The sequence below is a fragment of the Gopherus evgoodei genome, chromosome 8 (assembly GCF_007399415.2).
Source record: "Gopherus evgoodei ecotype Sinaloan lineage chromosome 8, rGopEvg1_v1.p, whole genome shotgun sequence".
Taxonomy (NCBI): Eukaryota; Metazoa; Chordata; order Testudines; family Testudinidae; genus Gopherus; species Gopherus evgoodei.
In genome coordinates, this window is record NC_044329.1 from 77,421,660 (window position 1) to 77,449,623 (window position 27,964).

A 27,964-nucleotide genomic window follows, 5' to 3' on the forward strand; every position below is an offset into this window, starting at 1 on the left:
TTGGGAGGCACGGTGCCTGGAGCGGTGCCGAGAACTGGAGCGGTGCCGTGGGTAATGAGCCTGTGAACGAGAGTCCAACTGGTGCCGTGAGTCTGACCGGTGCCATGTAGTAGAACGGTGCCGGGACTGCGAATGGCGTCGAGAGCGGGAGTGCCGTCTGCACCTGGAGCGTCTGCGGGACCGCGATCGTGAGCGGTGCCGGTCAGCTGCGCGGACAGAGTGTGGTCTAATCAAGGTCGGCTTGCCTATGGATTGGATTACCCTTACAGGCGGTGCCAGGGGTAGAGGCAGTGCCGAGTCTGTCAGGGCGATCAGGCCCCTCGCCGCTGAGAACGCCTCTGGCGTGGACGGCATGGTGAGCTCTACCGCGGCACGCACCGGGGAGCTAAGAGGCGCCGGACTCAACGGCCCTTGTGGGACCGGAATCGATGGTGCTGATTTAGTCAGTGCTGCAGCGGGTGTCGCCGCTGGGCACTCCGACTTAGGTGTACTCCCTGGCTACGGTGCGGTTGGTGCCGAAGCAGCAGGAGTCTTAGCCTTCCTCAACCTCAGGGAGCGTCGTTGAGCCGACTTCAGTGCTGGCAACATCTGGTGCCATGAGTCCTTAGGCGTACCGGTGCAGTCCGGTGCCACAGAGGCACTTCTGCTCACCGACTGACCATCGCTCGGTGCCAAAAGTGGAGGGGTGAGGGCCACCTCCATGAGGAGCTGTTTAAGCCTGATGTCCCGCTCCTTTTTTGTTCTCGGCTTAAAAGCCTTGCAAATGGGGCAGTTAGCTGTCAAGTATGATTCCCCCAGGCACTTCAAACAGGAGTCGTGCAGATCTCCTGTCGGCATCGGCTTGTGGCAGGCTGAGCACGGTTTGAAATCCGGTGAGCCGGGCATGGGCTCCGGCCCCAGGTGCGGGGAAGGGGCTACTCTCCGAACCCTGCTAACTATTACTAAACTAACTATGCTAGTAAAGAAAAAATGTATAACATATATATTTATTTAAAAAAAGGATTATAACTATATAACTACATATACAATAACGGACGGGAACTACAAGTAGCTAGGGAAGTGGAGGTCAGCTAAGCCGCGCTCCACTGTTCCAACGACCGACACGGGCGGTAAGAAGGAACTGAAGGGTGGCTGGGTCGGCTGGGGTATATATCCGGTGCCATAGTTTCGCCACTCCAGGGGGCGCCCAGCTGCCCCACCGAGTGTTGCTAGGGTAAAAAGTCTTCTGACAAACGTGCACGCGGCACGCGCACACCTAACTGGAATGGATATGAGCAATCACTCGAAGAAGAACTAATGAGACTATAAGACTTACCAAGGAAAATGGTCAATATACTGCTAGATGCAACAGGAGAAAGTCAAGAAACATGCTTTATACATTCAAATCACAAATATGTTTCACAATCATCTATTTTTGGTAGGAATAACTGTCCAGTAAACCCATTAAAATTAAAAGTAGTTTGTTTATAAGAAGATCAAGTTCCAGTACTAACCTATCTCATTAAAAGAACACTGCCACAATCTGAAATGTGGGCAGTTTGAAAAATTGAGTTAGGAGGAGTATCAGGTGGTATACCTACCCAAGTTCCCTGACCAATTGTTGCCATTTTAATCACTTTTAAAAATATATATAAAAGAAAAATTCTCATCTTTTTTGCTGTGAGGAAGAGCTACAAATACACCAAGGTGAAAACAGACTATCATTAAAACAATTAAACTATCTGTACAAAAAGTGCTGTCAAGTAAACAAAGTAAAGAAACTGAAAAATGATTTCCCCTCTAACCTTAGTTATAGAAATCTTGGGTATTACAATTCTGAGACAGAAATGTGATTTTTAAGTTGATGGTGTTCTTTTAAAGACTTGTACTTGATACCCCTTTTATTAAAAAAAATTAATAAAAGCTCTAATCCCATAGGATAAGCAAAGGGCGCTAACCTAAAATACTCCACTCCACAGGCTTTGAAACAAGAGAATCAGACCTTCATGCTCCTCGCCACTTCTATAGGCATCCTTATTTACCATAAATCTGTGTTTCTAAGTCACTCTTAATACCAGCAAAGAACAGACTGATGGGACTAGAAAGCTTTTACTTTGGCCTTTACTATCTGCATCAAGTCTTGGAGTGTGCCTTGCTACATATATGAGAATAGGCTTGACTCAAATTAATTGTAGTAAACCCATGTTCTACCACTGAAGGACAAAATTTCCTGTAACAGCAATAAACCCTAAATCTCAGGTGTCCTGGTGGTTGAGGGGGAGATTTTTAAAGGCACAAAGGACAGTTAGGTGCCTTACTCCCATTTGTGCCTTTGAAAATCTCTCCCCAAAAGCTTTGTTAGACAGGCAAATGCATTGTCATTTGTTGTGAAGTTCATGGTATTTAAAATGAAATGTTAAAGCAGGGCACTCTCCTTTTCCTCCTCAATCAATATCTGTATGAAGTGCTCTAGCAGTCCTAATAGATCAATTTCCCCCCATCAGACCCATGTGGAGTTAAACCACTGAAATCATGTGAATGCTTGCTACTGTTGCTTGGTAAATCTGGCATTCATAATTTCAATGGCGGCTTTAAGCATACGTATCTGATTTTTCTGCAGCTTTACCTCTAAAGATACAGAAATAGTTAACCCTAGAAATTTGCTTTCCTTAAGTGTATTTCAGATATAAGGATCAAGTCTGTCTTTCATTACTGAATTCCAGTATAGCACTTTCTAGCTTTTGCAAAACCTCAAACAGATCTTCTCTTTAAAATGTGAGAGGAAGATTTCAGTCATAATGGTGATTAAGCCCATCTTAAAAACAACAAACAGTGTGCCCACAAATTTGCTTCTCTTGATCTCTTTAAGAATGCCTATTGTTCATGCTACATCAGGCTCTGAGTCAATTTCTATAAATCCCCACATGGGCAACAGCCAAATGATAATTTTGATCATTGCCTTCAGTCCTGAAAAACAAGCCCAGAGTATATCTTAGCCACCTCAGAGGCGTCAGCAAGGGCTTGAAGTTGCCAAAAAATTGAAAACATCATTCAAAATAGATTATCTCTGTCTTAAAAACGGTTGAGTTTATTTTGAGATGCAAATAAGCAAACTCAAGGTTGTGGTTTGTGTAATGCACAAATGCCACTATGAGAAGTGTCTTATCTATCTTTGGCTGCATACTAGTAAAACAGCTCATATTTACTGCTGTACCATCTTAAATCAGGCAGACAGGCCTGTTTTGATTTGAACTTTTCTGCAGTTATCCCAAATCAGTGTTTATTCTTTATGCACTGCCATCAGCTGTTTCAAATTCCAAGTATATTATGTCAGCAAAGAGAGCATAAGGTTTCCATTCATGCAGAAATTGGATGTATACTACTGACTCTCAGTCAGTTACTGACCTTTCAGTGGATCCATCAACAAGCCCAATAATAAATTTAACTTACTACATGGATTTCTAAAGACACTTCGCTGAAAGAATTTACATTTGCCTCTATAGAGTCTTTCACTCAGAGGGTTATAGATCAAATGTGCCCAGAATTTGGTGAGTGCAAGCTGCAGAGTACTGCCAGCTGCTTTGACTACATTCATATTTAGAAGCTGTGTAAGCACTGTTAAACAAGAAAGCAAACATTTGGCTCTCCTCTCCTTATGTTGCATTTTACAGAGGCAGAGCAATCCTAGTAATAAGAGCTTCTTGCGAGCAAACTGGAACTTATGCATCTATGCATTTAACATAACAGGGGTGTAGATAAATGTTTATCTGGGGAGATTAGAGTTAAATAATAAAATAACAGCTGTTGACTATCACTTCAATGAATAGTTTTGTACCATGATTAAATTTGTCCACTTTTAATTACCGGTAAGTGATCTTAACTATCTAGCAGACTATCTCACCACAGTGAAATGTGGTAAACTAAGGCAAATTCTCACCAAATACGGGATCTAGACTGTGAATTAGAGGTGGATATTTGGAAGGCACAAAGTAGTCTAATCCCAAAGAAGAACAACTGTGCACCCAAATGTGATAGAGGAGAGATTGAGATACAAACACTGTTTATGTTCATATCTCAAATACAAAGAACTACAAGAAAGATTTCTTACACTCTGGCTACACTTGGCTAGTTTATCATGACAAGAAAATCTCATTGAATTGAATCACACATTTATCCTAATTCCATTTAGCTCCTCCTTTTTACTCTTCCCAGTCCCAATCCAACAGCTCAGTGCTGACATTAACACCTTCCTCAAGACCAAGACTTCCTGCTGCTGAACAGGGAAATAGGACACTTGTCCAAATAGCACTTCTGGGCAATTAGGTTTTCCACAGCATGCCTTAATCCCTAGTAACTTCTAAAAAGAGGCCAATTATTTAGTAAACAGGTAGAAGAGGACCCATTTAATAAATAAAAACTAATATCCAAGAATGCCATCTACCAGTTTAGGTAATTTTGCATAGTTCAGATTTAAAAATCACATTAGTTGGGGAAATAAAATCCTTGAAGCATTAGAGTGCTTTCATAATTTCTCATAGTAAACAATTTGTGGTATAAAATTAAAGAAAATTCAAAGCAACACAGAACATTTGTGGGGTCAGAGAGATTAATGAGTAAAATAAAAGGTAGCTTCCTCTGAGCAAATCATTTCATGAATTCTTTATAAAAATTCTTGTAGCTATCAGGTTAAAGATTGCAAATGGAATCCACTTATTAAAATTCCTATAAACTTAAATAGAAACGGGATCAGAGCCTGCATTTTTTTTAAATCAATCACTTCAACTTGGAAAGATGCCTTTTTATTTGATCAGTTACACAGAAAATTTCATTGTATGGACATATCCATCTAATGGTCATGTACATTTGTCAAGAACTTCAGAGATTTGTAAACTCGGGGGGGCAAGGACTGTCATTATTTGTTTGTACAACACTATAGGGTCCAACCAGATTGCTCCCATTTGGCACTATCACGCTACAAAATGTTAAATAATATCTGGCTCTACAATATAGGCAAAGTGCCTGATTAAATGTCCTCTGATTCCGATTGGCTTCAATGGACTTTGGACAAAGCCCAAAATGGGCACACAGGTCATTCAAAATGTTCAGTGACTGATTGCATGGGTAACTGTGGACTAATAGGCACTGATGATGTTCACCTAAGGCAGCAGAATCCCTACTCTTGGATCTCTCTTCCTTTTTCCTCATACTCACTAGCTTTAAACAGTATGCATATGTATGTATCTGCTTGTTCTTGCACACATTAGGTGGCATTTATGTAGTCTGAACATGATCAATGTATAAATTCAAGTTAAGTACAACTTAAATTATTTTGTATTGCAGTTAAACCTAAACTGCCATTGGAAGTACAGTGTCATCAAGATGTAGAATCCCAGATGAGCATCCTAAACAGACAATTTCAATAAATAAATTCAATTTTGGTCTTTTTAATGGCAACCACACAATGTACAATAATGCAATTTCTAAGTTCAGTGTAGTGTAGTTGAAGAAGCTGGCATAAGATGGTACCATTGATACACTTGAGTTTTTACTTTTACTTTTCCAAAAATTAGTATTTCTGGCACTTTAGAAGCTACCCAAGCAGTTGTGCTGCCAGGTTTGGAATGTTCTAGGCCTATAATCGCCTGACCATATGGCATTCTACTAGATGCCATATTCCTTGGATTCAATTTGATCCTGGGGGTTTGTGGAGGCAGGGAGGAGTCTTTTCATCTACCAGTAAATATTACTGTATGTAAATCTCTCTATCCAGAGGGGTTTAATCATAAGAAGGAATCCTCAGATGCTCATGTTTTAAAAATTTCCACCGCCTCACTATTTGAAGCGTCAGTGCAGTCTCCTGAAGTCAACTTCATTTCCCTGTCTCTCTCCTCATGTTCTTCCCCAACCTTAATGTGCTGTATTTGCTTTGACCTACAGCGACTCCTTTGGCAGGCTCTCCACATTCCTGGGCAGTCAGGAAAAAGTTCATGCTGCTCTTACACTGTCAGTCACTTTGCAACATTTCTAATCAGACCTCTACTAGATACAGGTTTTGGAGAAGTTGTGGATCTCAAAACCACAATTAATCTTAGAAAGATGGAGATGTGAGGAGGTGTGGGAGAAGATGGGGATGGAGAGGTGGCAAAACAGTTGTCTGGGTACTTGTGAGACAATACCTGAGGCCTGAAAGCAACAGTGGGGAGCCTTTAAGTAATCTCAAGTCAAGAGGAGAATATAATAGTATGGAGCTCCAGGAGATGTGAAAAAAGACTGGAGTGAGGTGCCTGGCCTAAATTAAAGGTGGTGTTTGCTGGGAATGGCAAAGGCAGTAGTTAATTGGTTTTTGCCCAACTTAAATCCAGTTAATTTATACATAGAATATCAGGGTTGGACCTCAGGAGGTCATCTAGTCTAACCCTGTGCTCAAAGCAGGACCAATCTGCAGACAGATTTTTACCCCAGTTCCCTAAATGGCCCTCCTTAAGGACTGAACTCACAACCCTGGGTTTAGCAGGCCAGTGGTCAAGCCACTGAGCAATCTCTCCCCCCTGTAAATTATATGTAGGCAGCTAAAGAAATTAACTTTCCAGGGATTTAGCTCCCTATTATATCCATCTACTATAAAAAAAAATCTTACTTTGATACAATACATACACACAGTCACTTTATGATTGTTAGAACAATCATCTTGGTTATCAAGATAACTGGCAGTGTGCATGTAACTGCATATGAACAGAATGTAAGAACATACATTATCATACTGGATCATAACAGTGGTTTGTCTAGTCCAGTATCCTGCCTCCAAAAGGAAGATGCAACAAATCACATTTGGAATGATCTGCCTAGTTGCCATTTTTCTTAACCCTTGTGATTTAGTATTTATGTCCTGAAGCATGTGATATATTTATCCTATCTGATGTAATTGTGGGCATCCTCAATATCCATATAAAAGTGTAAATTTCTCTGAATCCTTCTAAGCTCTTTGCGTCAGTGATATCTTGCATACATATGCAGCCTTAAAACGTAACCTTAAAACTTAGCCATCACAACAAAATTCTGGCCACATTCTTCCATAGTACAAAACAATATCTTATGAATGATATATAACATGCACAGTTTCTAGCTACTGTACAAACACAAGCCTTTCTGAAAGGAGCACAAAAATCCCAATCCATGAGGCAGTTATTTTACTATCTACACCACCCCATCATTTTAAAAGAAAGAATCCCACAAGGTAAAACTGCATTCTCTTCCTTTATTATGAAGTACCAGTACCTTGTGTACAACATGCAACTTATTGCTTATTGACATTATTGCCTACGTTAATTCAGCCTACAAATCAGTTTACATCAATTTATACAAACTGCAAGGCTGTTCAACTAAAATGTAGAAATACTTACAATCTCAGTGAAATACAAACATATTGTTCATATGATTATTCTACAAGCAAAACTCATAAAATTTAATCATTCACATATTCACCTCATTACAATGTATGACTACAATGGTTGCCATACAAACAAGATACATTACAGTTTGCAATTAATAATGTTACCATGATCTTCTCAGGGAATGCTGCAATATTAATTTTACAGCAAACAAAACTGTAATGAATTAATGGCAGTCAACGTAGCAAAATTTAGTTTTTAGCTTCACTCTACATATAAGGCATTTCATACTGTATTTACCAAGTTTGTGTTTAGACAGAGACTTATGTAAGGCCTTTAAGGACTCAGCTGGCAGTTCTCCAAATGCAACTCTTTTTTTTTTTAAAAACAATCTGTAAATCAGTTTGTATTTGGTTAGTTTAAATGTTAATAATTGTAAATAGGTATTTGGGATAAAGATCTGTAAACATTAATGGTGTACATGTATAAATATATTTGTTAGGGAATTTGAATATACGTACACTACACATATGAGATATATATTTATGCCAGAGTTCGTTAGTAGCCAAAATCTTTTTTTTTTTCAGTGTGCCCATTGGTTTCAGTTGCAAATTCAGGATAAATTAAAATAGTAATTAACTTCAAAATAAATTCTTCATTACATTCAGAAGTTGCCTGTATGCTGGTCACACTATATAAAATACTACCTTGCAAACTTTAAAAAACAATCCTCATGCAACATGATTCAGTCAGGAGCAAGTCCTCAGAGCTCTAATATTTCATATGCTCAAAAAAGTGTATTACAAAACCAGTACAATATTTGACAGTCAAAGCCTACATGAGGATAATATACTACAAAGGATTTTGTTTGTGTCCATGTTTTAGATTTCACTTTCCAGGCAGTAGCATATAGCGCTCATGTATTATAATATGGCTCACATTGAGACAGTAAGGGCTGAATTATACTGAGTTCAACAAATTTCGTTCACAGACATTTCCTTTATGCCGAGAAAAAATGAACTATATAAAGTAGACATTTACTATTATACTCCTGGGTGCCAGGCATCACACTGTGACACTGACCTCTGATCAGCCAGGCATGTGAATATTTTTTTTTTCCTAAAATCAGCTGCTCTATAGCTACGTTCAGTTTATCACCGGCTGCAGCATGCCTTCCATTTTGCTATTCGAAAAAAAAAAAAAATAATTTAAGGGTAAAATGTAGAGTAAGGAGGTGTTTAGTGGAGGTTTCTGATTACAACTTTTTTTTTAAACCCAAACACATCCTGAGTAATTTGTGTGCTGATGTTATATACAATGTTGTTCTAACCATGTCAGTCCCAGCATATGAGAGAGACAAGGTGGGTGAGGTAACAACTTTATTTCAAGCTCTGGTGTAAGCTTGAAAGCTTCTCTCCCTCACCAACAGAAATTGGTTCAATAAAATATATTACCTCACCCACCATGTCTCTGCTGGTATTATCTCATACAGATATGTATGTCCCTGGAGCTCTACACAGCGCCGAGTGGCACACACTTCTCTGTACAGAGAAACTTGAAATTGAATCAGGCAGTGACAGATTTCACCCATTGTTGGGTGAATGTTAAGTTCATGTAGATCCACCATTTCCAGTTTATTGACATCAGGATCCCACTAGTGAAGCAGTGTTCTTTCTCCATTTATTATTTGATATAATACATAGGTTGTATTATAATGGGTTAGGGACAAGGAATGCTTCTTCATCCTTTGTTGTCAGTTGATGAAGCTGTAGAACAGGCCTTTTTAGGTCCAGTGTTCTGTGAAAGGCTCTTAATACCTTTGCTAAACCTGGATCATCTTTGTAAAAGTTTCAGAATCTTGACAATTCCCCTTCGAAAGTTTGTTTCCAACATATTTTTTCTCAGTGATAAACATGGCCACACTTGGAGTCATCTTGCAGTGACCCTTCTTTTCTTGAACATGAAGCAGGAAAAACAATCATCTTTCATTGACAACCTACGAACTGATCAATATCCATGACAAAAAAAACCCTTCCATATATGTGTCAGTGACTGATAATTCATCATACATAGTGTATATCAAGAGAGTGTGCTTACATTCTAAAAAGACCTCACATAGTTCAAGTATAACTTTTTTTGTCACATAGGTTCATCCATGAGGTTTGAGGATAAGAGGGATATATCCCTTCCCTAATATTTGCCATTCTATAAACAACCTACTAAGAAAAAAAATATATATGTGTGTATATATATATATATATATATATATATATATATATATATATATGACTCCTGGATTCTTATGCCCTGGACCCCTTCATTCCCTTTTTCCTTTTTACAGTAGTGTTGCACTCATGTTTGTTACTTGTGTAAGAGGTTTTGTTTGTTTGTTTTTGCTGATTACAGTAGCTTTTTAATACTAGAAAACCCTCTTCAGTTTATTTTCAAAATAAATCTAGAAGTATTTTTATTTAAACATTGTCACTGTAAACCATCAGGGGAGAACCCCCAGAAAATGTAGACCATTTTAGGTACTTTGGCAGCCACCTCTCACAAACAGCCAACATTGACACAGAAATTGAATACAGGATCTGCTGTGCCAGCACATCTTTTGGAAGACTACTCAAACAAGTATTCAGTGATAGGGATCTACAAACAGATACCAAGATCTTGGTTTACAAGGCAGATTTATCCCCACCTTTCTCTATGGGTGTGAGACCTGGGTAACCTACAGATGACATCTCAAGCAGCTGGAGTGGTTCCAGCAGCACTACCTCAGGAGGAGTCTCAGGATCAGCTGGGAAGACCGTATGCCTAACAGTCACCTTCTGAAGTGAGTACTTTTCTCCCAGTTAAGTCAGGGAAGAAGGGCTTGCGGAGAGCAGCAGAAGCGTTTCAAAGACATACTGAAAGTACATCTTAAACAGAGCAGCAAAGAATCCTGTGGCACCTTATAGACTAACAGACGTTTTGGAGCATGAACTTTCGTGGGTGAATACCCACTTCCTCAGATGCATGTATGTATGCATGTATTCACCCACGAAAGCTCATGCTCCAAAACGTCTGTTAGTCTATAAGGTGCCACAGGATTCTTTGCTGCTTTGACAGATCCAGACTAACACGGCTACCCTCTGATATCTTAAACAGAGAGGCATCAACCCAACAAACTGGTAGGACTTGGCACGGAACAGAACACAGTGGCACTACACCAAACACCAAGCCACAGCTCACTTTTTGGAGAATAAATGTGCTCATGAGAAGCGAAGCGACAAACAAGGCAAGAAAGGGCACAACACTCCAGCCAACAACTATGTCTCCTCCAAGATTACACCTGTCGCTTCTGTGGGAAAATCTGCAGGGCAAGAACTGGGCTCCTCAGGCACTTAAAAACTCACCAGTGAACCCCCTTGGCAGACATCATCCTCGCATCAAGGGATAGCCAAAGAAGAAGAAGACCATAAATTTAGAAAATAGTACATTAATGCAAGAGAACCTTTGTTTCAACATTTACTGGTAACATCCTCCCACATCATATTACATCTATGCCACATGCTATTCACAGAACAAAAGGCAAAAAAAACCCAACCCAAGTTATTTAGGCACAGAATATTATACATGACTAACTCCATTAATCTACATTAATGAATGGAGATGTGGCTAGGAGAAAGACATCTGATGCCATAGCAACCTTTTGATATACAATATGTTAAATATGGAAGTTCAAAAAATGTGTTCATATTTCTTACATTATATTACGAAGATAGTGTTCTACTGCAAACAGATTTAGCCCATTTGTTTTTTCTAGGAAATATAGAAAAAATGGTAGGAAACAAGGCAGAAAAATAAAGCAAATATTTAAGTCTTCTATATCAAGATTCTACATATTGATTGTGAAAGTGTGTGCAGGAAAAGCTCCTCAGGGACCATCTTTGGGTATCTCTATACTGCAATGCGGGAAGTAGCAGCCAGTACTTCGCTGGCCCACACCGCTTCCTGTAGCTCCCACTGGCTTAGAGTGGCGAACCACAGCCACTGGGAACTGTGATCAACCAAACCTGCGGACATGGCAGGTAAACAAACCGGCCCAGCCCGCCAGGGGCTTTCCCTGAACAAGCGGCAGCCCTAGTTTGAGAACCACTGCTCTACAGCACTGAGTACCAAGTATGTAATAAGGGGAAGCGTCATAGTATCCTCTCTTAATACATCAGCCAGTAGAGTTCGCTGAAAGCAAAGACGGCAGGAGAAAGGCGAACAATAAACTGTGCTTTGCAATGGGCTGTTCAGGTTACTATCTCTCAGCTCAAAGAGGGAATCACTGACTTCTTTTTACCTCCGAGGATGGCAGAATCCTAAGGGAAAAATATCTAGTCCCAAATGAATGTCTGCACATCTGCACACACACTTTCAGCACTGCCACCCCAGACACATACACCTACCAAACCCCCTTGCAACTCCTCCTCCCCCTGCCTGGAAAAAAAAAAACAAAACTCCACGCTGCTCACCACGGACCTATAGAATTTTGCAAGACTACGGTGCATATGTGTATTAGATATTAATCACAAGTCCTTTAAAGACAGGTGCTTGTAATCACAAATTCTAGCAACAATTCTGCTTTGAATAAAGGAGACAATTTAATCTGTCCAGTTTTAGACTGATATTTCGGATAGAGAAATGTAACTACTAAACTACGAGCTTAGTAGAGGAACAAACAGCAACTGGTGTCAGTATAATATAATATGCTGCATCATATATAATCTTACAAGAGGGCTGTGAAGGAGCCCTAAAATAAAGGATAGGTATATTCTGCCCAATACATTGGTATTCATGACCATTTTTAAATTATTCTAGCACACAACTGCTATGTGTTATAGTATAAACTGTAACATCAATAAAAATAAATCAGAACTTAATTCAAACCAAATGGACATAGCAATTATGGTTCGATATATTTGCTGATCTTGTACAACAATGTAATTGAATCATAGAGGATAAAGCTATTAGGACCAAATGGATTAGTAGGCTCATCTCGCCCATTCCTCTTCCACTGTAGATTGTTCCCCATACAGTATTTTCTAGGACTTTGTCCAATCTAGTTTTAATATAATCTTTCATATTTTTATGATAAACCTGACTCTCTTAGTCACTATCTAAGATTTATGTGTATACAAGGGAATAGATCATTTTAAAGTTTATAGCTTTAGTGAAGACTCTACCTTGGAAATTAGGAATTTAACTTACTGTATGTAGGATTCAAATGCCATTAAAGATGAATGCTTAAAAAAGGATGGACATCCAGTGCGGTTTTCATGAAGTCCTTACTTGCTGTAAAATCATTTTCCTTATGAAAAATGTTTCATCCTACTATATTTTATTTTCAGAATTAGTAAACATCATACTTCTATGTTCAAGGTGTATTTTCTCCAAAGTGCTTGAATCTACTCAATTACTGATTTTGAAACTGGCTGAGAGAATCAAAATGTAAACATAAGTTATTACAAATGTGCATACTTAGTTACTGAATCAGCACAAAAAAAAATCTCCTTTACTAGTTACCTAGTTACCATCTTAAACACTAATACAATAGAATTGCCTTTGTGTGCATGTTGAATTTTGTGCAGGATGTGTTTAATTAAATCATGATTTTAAAAAGTATCTGAAACTACATGTTGATAAAAAGGTTTTCCTTAATAAAAAATGTAATGGAGGTCAATTGACTGATAATATGAATTTATTGGTACCAAAGACAAAGCACTGTGCTAATTCAAGAATGACAATTAAAGAAAATAAAAGAAACACTTCAGTTACTATGCTTTCTAGGATTGAACAACTCATCTACATAATAAGGCAATAGGACTGCCAAGAATACAGTGTAAAGAACTGAATGCATTAGCAAGCTTTGCCTCCCACCTGTTGAAAAATAAAGAGATAGTACTGAAAAAAATTACTGTTAGTTAAATAATGTAACTACACCTGTCAAAGTGAGTACTATATCAACCCATATAATGCTTTGTTGTACTCTTCAAAGAGGAGAACTGAACTGCTTTAGCCACAACTGACTTGGCTATACTACAAGACAATGCAGAAAACCTTTGCTAGCAGTTTGTGGAGTCTTCTTGGTGACCTAGGGAGACATAACCCTGATTTACACTACAAACTTATGTCAGTATTACTGCAGCATTCAGGAGTGTGGAAAATCCACACACCAAGCGATGTCGTTATACCGACCTAGCCTCCAGTGTAGACAGCGCTATGTCAACAGGAAGGCTTCTCCTATTGATATAGCTACTGCCTCTTGGGGAGGCTGAGTACCTCTGCCACCAGGAAAAGCTGTTCCATCACTGTAGGGAGTCTTCACTAAATGCTACAGCAAAGCTGTAAGTATAGACAAGCCCTAGTAAATCATAAAGGGACAGCTAGTTCCTGGAAATTTTGTGTTTGTTTTACAGCTCTCCCTTCTAGCTCACACTAACTAATAGCCAGACACCTGCATTTGTTTAAAGAAAAGAAGATTTCACTTTGAAGGGTGTTGCTAAAGAGAACAGTACAAAAAACATATCCCAACAGGGCAAGAATTTGATAAATGTTAAGAAACAAAAACAAAAGAAGTTGCTTGAGTAGTTTGCTACAATGTTTTTATGTAATAGCACCACACTAGTGTGTGAAAATGCAGTTTCAGCAGCACATACTAGCAGATGGTGTCACAAACTGCAAGTGATGACAAATCAAGTGAAGAAAGCATTGTTCCAAAAAACAACAAAAACAAAAAAAAAAACCACCACAAACAGACCTAGCTGCTCCACAACAGTTATATGGGAGAAAACAATTCTCTCAGGTTGGCATCTCTTTCATATTCTGATCTTCCCACATGCTCTAATTTCCCTTATCTCCCATGGACATCACTGGAAGTTCTATGCTTGAAGAGAAAGCAGAATATCTGCCAAGGACTATGTGGATCCAAAAACATTATGTTGTCCCTGATAATGTTAGCTGTTTCTGTGACCCATTCTATAGATCTTCTCAACAGTTTTGAAGAGAATAAAGGAAACTATTCTCTGTTGGGTCCACTAATAAATCTTCTTGCTTACCAGATGGGCTTTCTTTGGCAAGCACCTCAAATTTCCAGCCATATGAATAACAAGAAAAATATGACAAATGCATATTTATATGAGCATTTGAGCACAATATGATCATTTTCATACTAAGAAGGTGGCTCTGGAGGGGAGAGGGTTACTGTGACATAGCCACATATACAAAAGTATTTAGTCTCCTATACTTAAGTTGTTTACACCCTAGAAGTCTCTTGGTTAAATAATAATAATACATTTAGAAGCAGAGTTGCAATACTTTTCAAAAGTAGAAGCAGCAGCAGCAGCCTTCACAGGGAGAGAGCACTATAGTAAGAATGAGTCTGTTTCCACACACTGTTTACCATGTTAACTTGTGACAGAATTCTGATCAGATTTAACAGTAATACTATTAGAAGTACATTAGCACAGCAGCAGAGTCATCCCTCCACATAAAAGATTTTTTAAAAGATAAAACAATACATTATACCAGTATCTGTAAAACTGTTTCATGAATCCCCCCAAAGATTGTGTCCATGCATATAAGGCAGCAGAAAGTTAGTAAAATATTTCATAGCATCAAAGCTAAATTCTTAGCCTTGGCTGCAAAAAAAAAAAAAAGTCGTCAAGGATGAAATCTTGATTGTTAACATCAAATACTAATAAGAGAAAGCACAGAAACATGGCAGGAAACTTGCCATATATGCATGACTTACAACACAAGATCCTAACATTCTGAAGCTTTAAAAAACACATTGAGAAACCTGAGTGAAAACATTTTAGGAACATACTGATAGAAGACCACTAACTAATCAGTCTGTTCCTTTTTAAGTTCATCTGTCAGTTAAGTGCTTATAACATACAGCTAGACTCATTTGTATGAACCTATACATACGGTATGTCATATGCCATTGTTTCCCATTCCATAGAGTGAAACTGTCTTTAAATGAAGTGACCCTGGGCATGCAGGCAGTGTGGCAAGAGAAGGGTTAAGATCAATAAAGAGGCAATACCTTGTTTCCTTAGAGGAGCATTTTATGGCAAAAGTGTGCATTGTTTCAGTGAACCCAAATGATCTTTATAGAGAAGTTCAGTTTTACATATATGATTTCTAGTCAGATTTTCCATTCTTACGCATTTTGACTTCCTCCTGTCCAATGAGAGAAATTACTTTGTAGCATCCCTTTGTAATTTTGACCATCCACATCAAGTTCATGACATCCAAGACAACACTAGAGATAATCCAGGCACTTTGGGCTGCAACTCCTACTCTGTGGAAATCCTCTGTTCCAAACACAGAAATGACGTCGGCATAATAAACAGGCATGACTACAATCCTCACCATGAAGAACACAATCGTCATCAGCACCCCATTGATGATGTTGGCTTTTGAAGTTAGGGTACCCAGCACTTCAAGAACCACCTGCAAGAGAGAAGTGTTCACAAAACCAACAAGTTTCAGATTTTTCAAATCCTTCTTATGACCAGTCACTACTCATCAATTATTCCCAAACCCTCCCAATCCTAAATGCTGCCTTGTATTGTGGCTTCATACTAAAAGCTCTTAGGCCAGTTAATTGTCTTGATGCAAAGCATCATGTAATCTCCATTACTACATACAAAAGTTGCATAATATTTTAAGGACAGCATGTACAATAATCTCCTAATTTAATTATAAACTAACATGTAATAAGTGTGCGTGTAGTTGCTATTACTGTACTGTAGAGAGGAGTGGTTTTCAACATTTTTTCATTTGCGGACCCCTAAAAATTCAGATGGAGACTTTGGAAATCTTAGACAATCTGTGGCCCCCCTGGGGTCTGCGGACCACAAGCTGAAAACCACTGCTGTAGAGCATGGATAATTTGTTTTGTAAATTAACTTCAAAATAACTACTGTGAAATAATTTATTTTTCATTTTTTGAACATTTTAATTTGCACTGCCTGATAAGGAAACTGCTATTCAATTTTTTTAGAAGTGAAACTAACCTGAAAAATTTAGCTCCAAACTTCCTCAAAATTATAGATTAAGGCCCCTACCAAATTCACAGTCCAGTTTGGTCAATTTCACAGTCATGGGATTTAAAATATTTTAAATTTCATTATTTCAGATATTTAAATCTGAAATTTCACAATGTTGTAACTGTAGGGATCCTGACCTAAAAGGGGGCTTTAGAGCGGGGGTTGCAAGGTTATTGTAGGAGGGTTGCAGTATTGCCACCATTACTTCTGCGCTGTTGCTGGTGGTGGCAATCCCTTCAGAGCTGGTCAGCCAGAGAGTGGTGACTGCTGGCCAGGATCCAGCTCTGAAGGCAGCGCTACTACAGGTAGGAGCATAGAAGTAAGGATGGCATGGTGTGGTATTGCCACTCTTACTTCTGTGCTGCTGCCTTCAGAGCTGGGTCCTCCGCCAGCAGCCTCTACTCTCCAGCCGCCCAGTTCTCAAAGCAGCACTGCAGAAGTAGGGTGCAATACTATGACACCCCCCCCCAATACCTTGCGAACACTCTGCACCCCCTTTTGGATCAGGACACCCAGTTAGAGAAATGCTGGTCCTCCCCTGTGAAATTCTGTATAGCAGGGTTCTCAAAGGGGGGGTCGTGAGGTTACTACATGAGGGGTCACGAGCTGTCAGCCTCCACCCCAAACCCTGCTTTGCCTCCAGTATTTATAATGGTGTTAAATATATAAAAAAGTGTTTTTAATCTATAAGCGTGGGGTTGCACTCAGAGTCTTCTGTGTAAAAGGGGTCACCAGTACAAAAGTCTGAGAACCCCTGCTGTATAGTATAGGGTAAAAGTTCACAAAAGACCAGATTTCACAGGGGAGACCAGATTGCATGGTCCATGACACATTTTTCATGGCCGTAAATTTGGTAGGGCCCTAATTATAGGGAAAGAAAGAAGTTTGGAATTAGTGTTGTAGGTGGGACCCCCCATCGTGTATTTCACATTTGCTGGATTTGGGCTTTTGTGATTGGTGCCTTGGTACTGTTCTAATAAGATCCTTAGAGATCAGTCTGGGTTCCAAGCCAAAACCTCAGCTCTAAACATTACAAGCTGCATTGCATTATTACGTTAATGCTTAGCTGTATGAAAAATGTCAGTGGACAGAAATAATTTTGAATAGGTTTTCTATATTTTGATGCCCTACTAGAGAGATGTAACTGTTACATATAGCCTGTCGCCTGACAAGTAGAACCTGTGTGTTGGTTTCTTAAGGAAGTATTTGCATTATTGTATGTTCCTTTCTTTCCCTTTACTCACTCAATAAAATCACCGCACTGAAAATCTGTATAGCTGACACAGATCAGAGAAAGGACAGAGAGGACCAAACCATAGAAAACAGCTTAACTGCTGAACCTGTGAAGGCACAGTCAGCTAAAACTACTGACCATTAAGCAACAGATATAATGATTGTTAGAACTTACACTTTGTAAAACTAATAGTATAGCCTGTTACTAATTTATTACTAGGGGGCACAGCCATATTGACAGATACTTGTGATATGACTGGACATTATAGATCCCTAGTAAGATAATCAAAGTCAAATATTTTCTTAGATATGTATCAAGGTGCTGATTAGGTACTGATTTTTAAACAGTAAATGAAAAAATGGCAACAGAACAACTGCCCGCAACCAAAGTCAGAATGACAATTCATGTTTTGCCCATCACTGACTAAATCAATGCTGAAATTAAACTTGCCTTGTAAATGGACATGCCCAAATCCGAACCCAGTAGAAGAACAAAAAGGAGATGCAAAGTAATGATATCAGAAAAAATAAAACCTATATTTACTATTATAACAATTGTGCAGTTCCTTTGTAATTTTTTTAAAAGTGTATTTAATGTTTGTGAAAGCGATGGATTATTAGATGGTGCTGGAGAACTAACTATAGAACAGATTAGCACAGACAGCATCAAGGAAGTTCATACTGCCCTCACTATTCTAATTATGTGCTTAACGCTGAGAAGAATGACCATCACAAGGGAAGAAGGAGGTTCAGTCTCTAGATCCATTCAGCTCTTTGTCTTTATACCGACATGGCCAACAAGGAAGCAAATTGTGATAGTGGTTTTTGTGAAGTGAGCAAAATAGTGCTCTGCTAGACTGTGGTTTAAACCTTTAAATTTTAGGCAGACAATTCAATTCCATAGCTCAGCTATTTCAGACAATGTAGGTTCTGAAAGATGGATTAAAAAAAAGCATACATCTTTCAAAAAACAGAAATCTGCTCTGTAAGAGCAGGACTTTAGTGTCCTGTACTATACATTTTTTTTGCATTAAGTTAGTCATTAGGAATACTGAACAAACTCTTTTCAGTAGTATTCATATTTACAGATCTCCAGAAACAATTTCATTTGAGTCATAAAATTACTTTATCAAAATACAAATTATAGAGGTATATTATACCAATATTTTTCTAATTGCAAGATGGAGATGAGAGGAGTCAAGATTGATACTAAAATCCAGAACAATAGTCTGATTTTTCTTCTATAGTTTTATCGTTCTAAATTTTATCTTTAAAGTTTCTTCTAAAAATTGAAATTATTATTGTAAATAAAGAGGATGAAAATATTTCACTTGCCAAGTATGTTATTTCATAACATTACATACTACCATTAATTGGGCTACAAGATTATTAGTTACAGTTTTCCTTTAGGGTTGTATTATCCATAACATTCAACTCTGGCACTTTCAAACTGACAAGCTAAACAAAACAAATTTCTTATGTTCTTTTAAAATTAAAATAAGGATATGGTAAGGTACAAATAGTTTAAAGAGATTTTCATATGTTACAAAGAGAATTCTCAGTTGAACTAAGTTGACCCATGTTTTATATACCTTCTGGTGAGAATGTAAGTCAAATCATAAGAGTGATAATTGAGTTGTTTATATAAAACAATGGAATGCTTAGATTGAAATGCGACTGTATAACTGCAGCTTGGTGTTATTTTTGTTAATACTATAGTAGAGTACAAACAACAAAATGACAATATAAATTAATCTTTATGAACAATTTACATTACTTACTGTCTCAAAGGTCTGGTTCTCCTCAAATTTAATTAAAGTTATATATATAAATTTATGGAACAATAAATCCTTTAATGTAATAGACTTTATCACCATCTTCTGCAGAAATTCCGGTTTGTCTGATAAAATAATAATTCTGGGTATTTAAGGACACTTGGCCTCAGTCAAGGAACTTTTAAAGAAACATTTAAAGTAAATTATCTATCTTTAATGATATGATAGGTTGTGATGTTTCATATCACAATCTAAAAAAAAGTATTGGTACTGTCATGGTATGAATCCCCACTCTGAACCTTAGCGTCCAAAAGATGGGGTACCAGCATGAATTCCTCTAAGCTCAATACCAGCTTAGAACCTTTGGCGCTGCCACCAACCAGGAATTCCAGTGCCTGGTACACTTTGGTCCCCCCAAAACCTTGTCTGGGGACCCCCAAGACCCAGACCCTCTGGATCTTAACACAAGTAAAGTAAACCCTTTCCCTCACCGTTGCCTCTACCAGGCTTCCCCTCCTTGGGTTACCCTGCAAGATCACTGTGATTCAAACTCCTTGAATCTTAAAACAGAGAGGAAAATTCACCTTCCCCCCTCCTTCTCTTTTCCCCTTCCAGACTCTCCCTGAGAGAGACAGTAATCCTAATACAGAGATAAATTAGCCTCTCTCTCCCCCTTCCCTCCTTTTTCCCCACCAATTCCCTGGTGAAGCCAGATCCCGTCCCCTGGGGTCTCACACCAGAATAAAAAAAAACAATCAGGTTCTTAAACAAGAAAAGCTTTTAAATACAGAAAGAAAAACAGTAAAAATGATCTTTGTAAATTTAAAATGGAATAGGTACAGGGTCTTTCAGCTATAGACACTGGGAATACCCTCCCAGCCTAAGTATGCAAGTACAAATTAAAATCCTTTCAGCAAATACACATTTGCAAATAAAGAAAACAAACATAAGCCTAACTCGCTTTATCTACCTAGTACTCACTATTCTGAACTTATAAGAGCCTGTATCGGAGAGATTGGAGAGAAACCTGGTTGCACGTCTGGTCCCTCTGAGCCCCCAGAGTGAACAACAACCAAAAACTAACAGCACACACAAAAACTTCCCTCCCTCAAGATTTGAAAGTATCCTGTCCCCTGATTGGTCCTCTGGTCAGGTGACAGCCTGGCTCACTGATCTTGTTAACCCTTTACAGGCAAAAGAGAGATGAAGTACTTCTGTTTCTCTGCAGCTTGAGGTCTTCAAACCAAGTTTGAGGATTTCAATAACTCAGTCCTGGGATAGGGGTTGTTATAAAATTGGATGGGTGGGGTTCTGTGGCCTGCCTTGTGCAGGAGGTCAGACTAGATGATCAGATTGGTCCCTTCTGACCTATGAGTCTATGAGTATTAACTTTTACTTATCTGTTTATGACACACCCCCAAATCGCTGACAGTGTGGAACCACACTGGCAGTGATTTCTCCCTAGAACTGTAGAATAAAAAGATCAATAAACACATGCACCCTTACATATGCTACTAATTATGTACAACTACAAGATTTTTTACATTGTAAGGATTATTTTTAACCAGTTGATTTTGGGAAACTTTTACGGGAGAGTGCATCAACTTCTTGATCTGTTGCCGCTGCAGACGTTCCAGGGTGGTGGAGAGGTTCACCTCTTCCACGCCACCATCACTTTTCCCTTTATTGTAGACACCGTCAGGCCACTCAGCGTCATCTCCTCCCTGGGCCGTAAACTGACAAACCTGTAAGTCTCTGGAATAAAAGGGCTTGAGAGAATTAACGTGGTACACTCTGGGCTTTAGCGGGGAATTGGGAAATGCTATGAGGTAGTTAACAGCTCCCAGGCGCTCTTGGACAGTGAATGGCCCTTCCCATGATGCTTCTATTTTATGGGCCTGTTGCGCCTTCAAGACCATAACCTGGTCTCCTACCTTGAAGGAACGCTCCCTGGTATGTTTATTATACCAGGCCTTTTGCTCTTTTTGAGCATCCTTTAGGTTTTCTTTAGCAAGGGCTAAAGAGTGTTGGAGGGTGTTTTGTAGGTTGCTTACAAAGTCCAGAATGTTAGTTCCTGGAGAGGGTGTAAACCCCTCCCATTGCTGCTTCACCAACTGTAATGGCCCTTTAACCTCATGGCCATACACAAGCTCAAATGGTGAGAACCCTAAACTGGAATGTGGTACAGCCCTGTAAGCAAAGAGCAACTGCTGCAACACTAGGTCCCAGTCATTTGAGTGTTCATTTATGAATTTACATATTATGGCCCCCAAAGTTCCATTAAACCTTTTTACCAGGCCATTGGTTTGATGGTAGTACGGGGTGGCAACTAAGTGATTCATCCCATGAGTCTCCCACAGTTCTTTCATGGTCCCGGCCAGGAAATTAGTCCCTGAATCCGTAAGGATGTCGGAGGGCCAACCTACCCTGGCAAAAATGTCTGTTAGGGCCTGGCACACTGTTTTAGCCCTGGTGTTGCCTAGAGCTACTGCTTCCGGCCATTGGGTAGCAAAGTCCACGAAAGTCAGTATGTACTGCTTTCCTCTGGGGGGTCTTTTTTGGAAAAGGACCCAGAATATCCACAGCTACTCGCTGAAATGGGACCTCAATTATGAGGAGTGGCTGGAGAGGGGCCTTGACCTGGTCTTGGGGCTTTCCCACTTTTTGGCACACCTCACAAGACCGGACATACTTGGCAACATCCTTGCCCATCCCCTCCTAGTGGAAGGACTTCGCCAACCTGTCTTTGGTTCTGTTCACCCCAGCCTGGCCACTGGGATGATCATGGGCTAAGCTTAAGAGCTTCCCCCGGTACCTAGTTGGAACCACCAACTGTTTTTGTGGATGCCAGTCTTCCCGGTGTCCACCAGAAAGAGTCTCCTTATATAAAAGCCCTTGTTCTATAACAAACCGGGACCAGTTAGAAGAGCTGAGAGGCGGTGGGGTGCTCCGTGCCACCGCCCAAGCTTTCTGAAGGCTGTCATCTGCTTCCTGCTCAGTCTGGAACTGGAGGCTATAGACACCAGTTCTTCCTTAGACTGTGGACTTGGGCTTGGTCCTTCAGGAAGCGATGTAGGTGCTGGGGTTGTTTTCATGGCTGGTGAACCGCTCTCCGCTGGTGCACCAGGTGGTATTTCAGGCTCTGGCTGAGCCTCTTGGGTATGGTTGTCTGCTGCTTCTGCCAGTTCAGGCTCGCTGGCGCTCTCTGGTGTTGGTGTTGAAGATGCGTTAGCAAGCGCTGGCGTCAGTGCTGGCAATGGTTCTAGTGCTGGTTGTGTTTCCAGGTCCGGGTCTGGGACTTGGAAGTACGGTGGCTGTTGCAGACGTTGGCAGAGAATCCGGGTCCACTACCTCTGTCTGGGTCTCTGCTAACACAGACGAGGCCCCTGTGGACGGCTCAGGAACAGGGATGGGTCTGGAAGCTTGCCTGGTTTGGCTGTGTGTAACCATTCCCACCCTCTTGGCCCACTTTACCTGGTTGGCCAAGTCTTCCCCCAGTAGCATGGGGATGTGATAATTGTTATAGACTGCAAAAGTCCATATTCCTAACCAGCCTTTGTACTGAACAGGCAGTTTAGCTGTAGGCAAGTTTACCGCTTGTGACATGAAGGGGTAAATTGTCACTTGGGCCTTTCGGTTGATGAATTTGGGATCCACGAAGGATTGGTGGATAGCTGACACTTGTGCTCCCGTGTCTCTCCACGCAATAAGCTTCTTTCCGCCCACTCTCAAAATTTCCCTTCGCTCCGAGGGTATTTGAGAGGCATCTGGGCCTGGGGATCTTTGGAGTGATGGAGATATAATGAACTGCACTCGGTTGGGGTTCTTGGGGCAGTTGGCCTTTACATGTCCCAGTTCATTACACTTGAAGCATCGCCCAGCTGACTGGTCACTGGGCCGAGGTGGGTTACTGGAGATTGGTGAGGTGAGAGAATAGGGAGTCGGCGGCTTACCTTGGGTTGTAGGTGGGGTCTGGAGTTGCCCTTGGGTATAGTGTTTATTGTCGGTGTGACCCCTATGATTTTCGCTCCCCTTGATAGTAGTTTTTTTCTTCTTTGCCACTTCCACCCATTTGGCTCCAATCTCCCCCACCTCAGTTACAGTTTTGGGCTTCTCATCTAGGATGTACCTTTCTATTTCTTCAGGAGCACCCTCCCAGAACTGCTCCAATTGTATTAGGAGGTGCATGTCGTCCAGAGATTTAACATTGGCTCCTGATATCCAGCCATTATAATTCTTTCCAATGTGGTAGGCGTGTCGGGTGAATGACACATCTGGTTTCCACCTTAGGGCTCTGAACCTCCGACGGGCATGCTCAGGTGTTAGCTCCATTCTGATTCTGGCCTTGGTTTGAAAAAGTTTATAATCGTTCATGTTCTCCTTAGGCATTTCAGCCGCCACCTCTGCTAGGGGTCCACTGAGCAGTGGCCTCAGCTCTATCATGTACTGGTCTTCAGAGATGCTGTACCCAAGGCAGGTACTTTCAAAATTTTCTAGGAAGACCTCAGTGTCATCACCTGCCTTGTAGGTGGGAAATTTCCTGGGATGTGGAATAACAACTGGTGAAGGGTTGTTAGGGTTGGCTGTGTTATTCTACTTAGACTGCGCTAATTCCAGCTCATGCTTTCTCTCTTTTTCCCTCTCTTCCCTCTCTCTTTCCCTCTTTTCCCTCTCTCTTTCCCTTATCTCCAGCTCTCTCCTGTGGGCAGCCTCTTTTTCTCTTTCTCTCAGCTGCACCTGTTTTTCTCTCAGTTCTATCTCTTTTTGTTTTATTTCTAGTTCTTTTTGTTTCTTTTCCATGTCTCGCTTGTGGTCTGCATCTTTGATTTGTTTCTCTGCATCCACTTTTGCCCGTTCCTTGGAACTCATACTTCTGGCTTCCTTGTGCTGGGGCGCCCTCTGCTGTTTACTGCTTGAAATGCTGCTTTTCTGTTGCCTTCTTCAGGTTGCTTAGCAACAGAGTCTTTTTTTTTAAACTCCTTCTACCTAGCTATTCCCGACAGAGTTAGAAAGGAAAAAAACCATTCATTTGCAAATGTGTTTTGCTTGTGTATGGTGACTCACAACTGGAGTCCCTTTGTTTAACAAAGATCCTTGTTAAACCCTAATGCCTCTCCCTACTCGGGAGAGACCAAAAAAAAACTTGCAGACCTTTGCTTTTAACACAATCTCCTCTAGCCTGCTTTACACACAGCTAGCAGGGAAAGAGAAAGAAAAAATCCTACTAGCTTTTGCTTCTAAACCCAAACCTCTCAGTCTGCCTGCAGATAGTTAGCAGGGAGAGAAATAAAAAACTCACTGGCTTTTTGACTTCTATCTATCTATCTCACACCCTGCACACCATGTCATGGTATAAATCCCCACTCTGAACCTTTGCGTCCAAAAGATGGGGTACCAGCATGAATTCCTCTAAGCTCAATACCAGCTTAGAACCTGTAGCGCTGCCTCCAACCAGGAATTCCAGTGCCTGGTACACTTTGGTCCCCCCAAAACCTTGCCCGGGGACCCCCAAGACCCAGACCCTCTGGATCTTAACACAAGGAAAGTAAACCCTTTCCCTCACCGTTGCCTCTCCCAGGTTTTCCCTCCTTGGGTTACCCTGCAAGATCACTGTGATTCAAACTCCTTGAATCTTAAAACAGAGAGGAAAATTCACCTTCCCCCCTCCTTCTCTTTCTCCTTCCCAGACTCTCCCTGAGAGAGACAGTAATCCTAATACAGAGATAAATTAGCCTCTCTCTCCCCCTTCCTTCCTTTTTCCCCACCAATTCCCTGGTGAAGCCAGACCCCGTCCCCTGGGGTCTCACACCAGAATAAAAAAAAACAATCAGGTTCTTAAACAAGAAAAGCTTTTAATTAAAGAAAGAAGAAACAGTAAAAATGATCTTTTATATAACCTTGATAAGACCACAACTGGATTTTTTTCCTCTGGACTCCTCAGTACAGAAGTAATATTGATAGATTAAAGCAGGAATCACCACCTAGCGGTTTCTGAACAAATCAAAAGTAGCCTTCATAATCTCACCCCTTCTCCCTAACTTAAAAGCTGAATTTGCCAACCCAGTGTTTGAGGCAGACCCTGACATGGCACTTCTTATAGAACTACTAGAGACTATGCAGCATACTATACTCTACTGCAAGAGTTCTCAAACTTCATTGCACCGCAAACCTCTTCTGACAACAAAAAATTACTACACAACCCCAGGAGGGGGGACTGAAGCCAGAGCCCAGCTGAGTCCCACTGCCCCAGGGGGGCAAGATAAAGACAGAGCCTGAGCCCCACTACCCCAGGTTAGGAAGGGGTCAAAGCCGAAGCCCAAAAACTTCAGCCCCAGCCAGGGGGCCTGTAACCTGAGGGCTCGCCCCCGGCCTGAATCCCCAGGGCTTTGGCCCCGAGCCCCTGCAAATCTAAGCCAGCCCTGGCAACCCCATAAAATGGGATGGTGATCCACTTTGGGGTCCCAACCCACAGTTTAAGAATTGCTGCTCTACTGCATGCCAGAGCACTCGAGGACTGTGAAGGAGAATCATAGCACAGATGCCTGGAAACACAGCTGAAAGCTATTCAGAATATCAAAGTAGAATGAGGCAAGGACTCCTTAACCTCCAATAAAACATCTGCCCTACCCTTTTTGCATTTTTCTTCCTTATAGCTTCCAATATGCTTTATCTCCCCTGACCCAGTCTTCCCTTTTCCCACTCTAACTATGGTTCTTGCAATTGCCACTGAAGACATTTGACCTCTGTATTGCTCATCCCGGAAACATAGCTCAAACTGGAACACAGGACTTGGGGAAATTAAAGGAATTGGATATATAAGGCTTGTGAAAGAAGGAACATCAGATCTACTGTATTTCTAAGTACCAAAAGAGTTAGAAGAGAGGGGATGACTTATTCAAGGTGATTAAAAAGAAAGATAAGAGTTAGCACCCTGAAATTCGAAGAAACAAGAGTAAATTTGATTTTACCAATACATATTTTTTGCTAGTGTCTACTGGGTTGTGGAATAATTTAATCAAGGATGGGAAGACATTGCTGGATTTGTTTAAGGGGGAAAAATGCAGTCTTAAAGACAGTATGCAGGAATTGTTCCACATTATTTGACTAAGATAGTTCTGATTTTTCTACATTTTTCTTAATAGAAAACATGGCTACAGGGGAGACTTTCTTACCTCTTCCTGATGGGTTTTGTGCTCTGAGATCACCCATAATAAATACTAAATATTTATGTAAACTATGCTGTCCCATATCACTCTCGCCAGAGTTTTCCACCAAGGTGTGTGAGGTAGGTTGCAAGCCCTTTTAGTGATGTAGAACTGGTTATCCCAGACTACTACATCACACTACATTTAAGGAAAGAGTGTGAAAGCTCTGTTTCCAGGTATTTCTAAGTTTAGCCACAGTATGGCCTTACTTAGATGTTTTAATATTTTATCTATTATAGTTTTTGTGTGTGTTTTTCCCCATCATTTCTGCAATCTCCACAAGTGTTTCCATGGGGAAGGAGGAGAGAAAGAAGGAGTGAACTAGATATCCTAGGGTGTCCTTTTTTAGAGTTCACAGTCCATGAATCTTTAAATTACAGGTTTTCACAGTTTGCAACTTGTAAAGGTATGTCAGATACTCACATGCAGAATTATAAAATATACACCTCAAGTAATCTAGAACAATGACAAAGGTGTCTAAATAGCAGAGGAGTGAAATTCTGGAACAGCCTTCCAAGGGGAGCAGTGGCGGCAAAAAACCTAACTGGTTCAAGACTGAACTTGCTAAGGGTATGGAGGGCATGGTATGAGACTACCTAAAATGGCATGTAGCTGATGTGCGACTGCTAGCAGCAAATATCTCTAACAGCCACTGATGGGACTTTAGATGGGGAGAGCTCTGAGTTACTATAGAGAATTCTTTCCCAGGTGTCTGGCTGGTGGGTCTTGCCCACATATTCAGGGTCTAACTGATCACCATATTTGGGGTCAGGAAGAAATTTGCTCCTGGGGTCAGATTGCCAGAGACCATGGGGGTATTTTTTTCCCTTCCTTTACAGCATAGGGCAGGGGTCACTTACAGGTTTAAATTAGTGTAAATGGTGGATTCTCTGTAACCTGAAGTCTTTAAATCATGATTTGAGGACTTCAGTAATTCAGCCAGAGGTTATGAGTCTATTACAGGAATGGGTGAGTGAGGTTCTGTGGTCTGCAGTGAGCTGGAGGTCAGACTAGATGATCACAATGGTCCCTTCTGGCTTGAAAGTCTATGAATCTATAATACAATTCCACAATTTGACTCAATGACAAAGCTACCTAGAACCTCTTCTTGTGTTCATAAGGCTGTTGGAAACCCACAATGGAAATGAAAACTTGTATTACATACGTTTTTATCTAATAACCTATTTATACTCATCTAACTTATACACTTATGCATATTCTTTTCTTCAAAAGATTTATGCCAGCTTCAGAATGCCATTTACAATAAGGAGGAACTCCTCTGGAATGCACTGGAATAT

General features: G+C 40.4%; 1 protein-coding gene across 2 annotated transcripts in view; it reads right to left on the bottom strand.

Moving 5' to 3' along the window:
• Positions 1 to 27,964, bottom strand: part of LOC115655990 (cytochrome c-type heme lyase) — an 86,979-nt gene that overhangs the window by 19,614 nt on the left and 39,401 nt on the right. The window contains exon 1 of one of the 2 annotated variants that reach the window (XM_030572136.1): positions 15,774 to 15,794. The exons of the other annotated variant lie outside the window; for it this stretch is intronic. The gene's annotated coding sequence lies outside the window, so the exon portion shown is untranslated. Of the gene's footprint in view, positions 1 to 15,773; positions 15,795 to 27,964 lie in introns of those variants that run through there. 2 annotated transcript variants of the gene reach the window in all.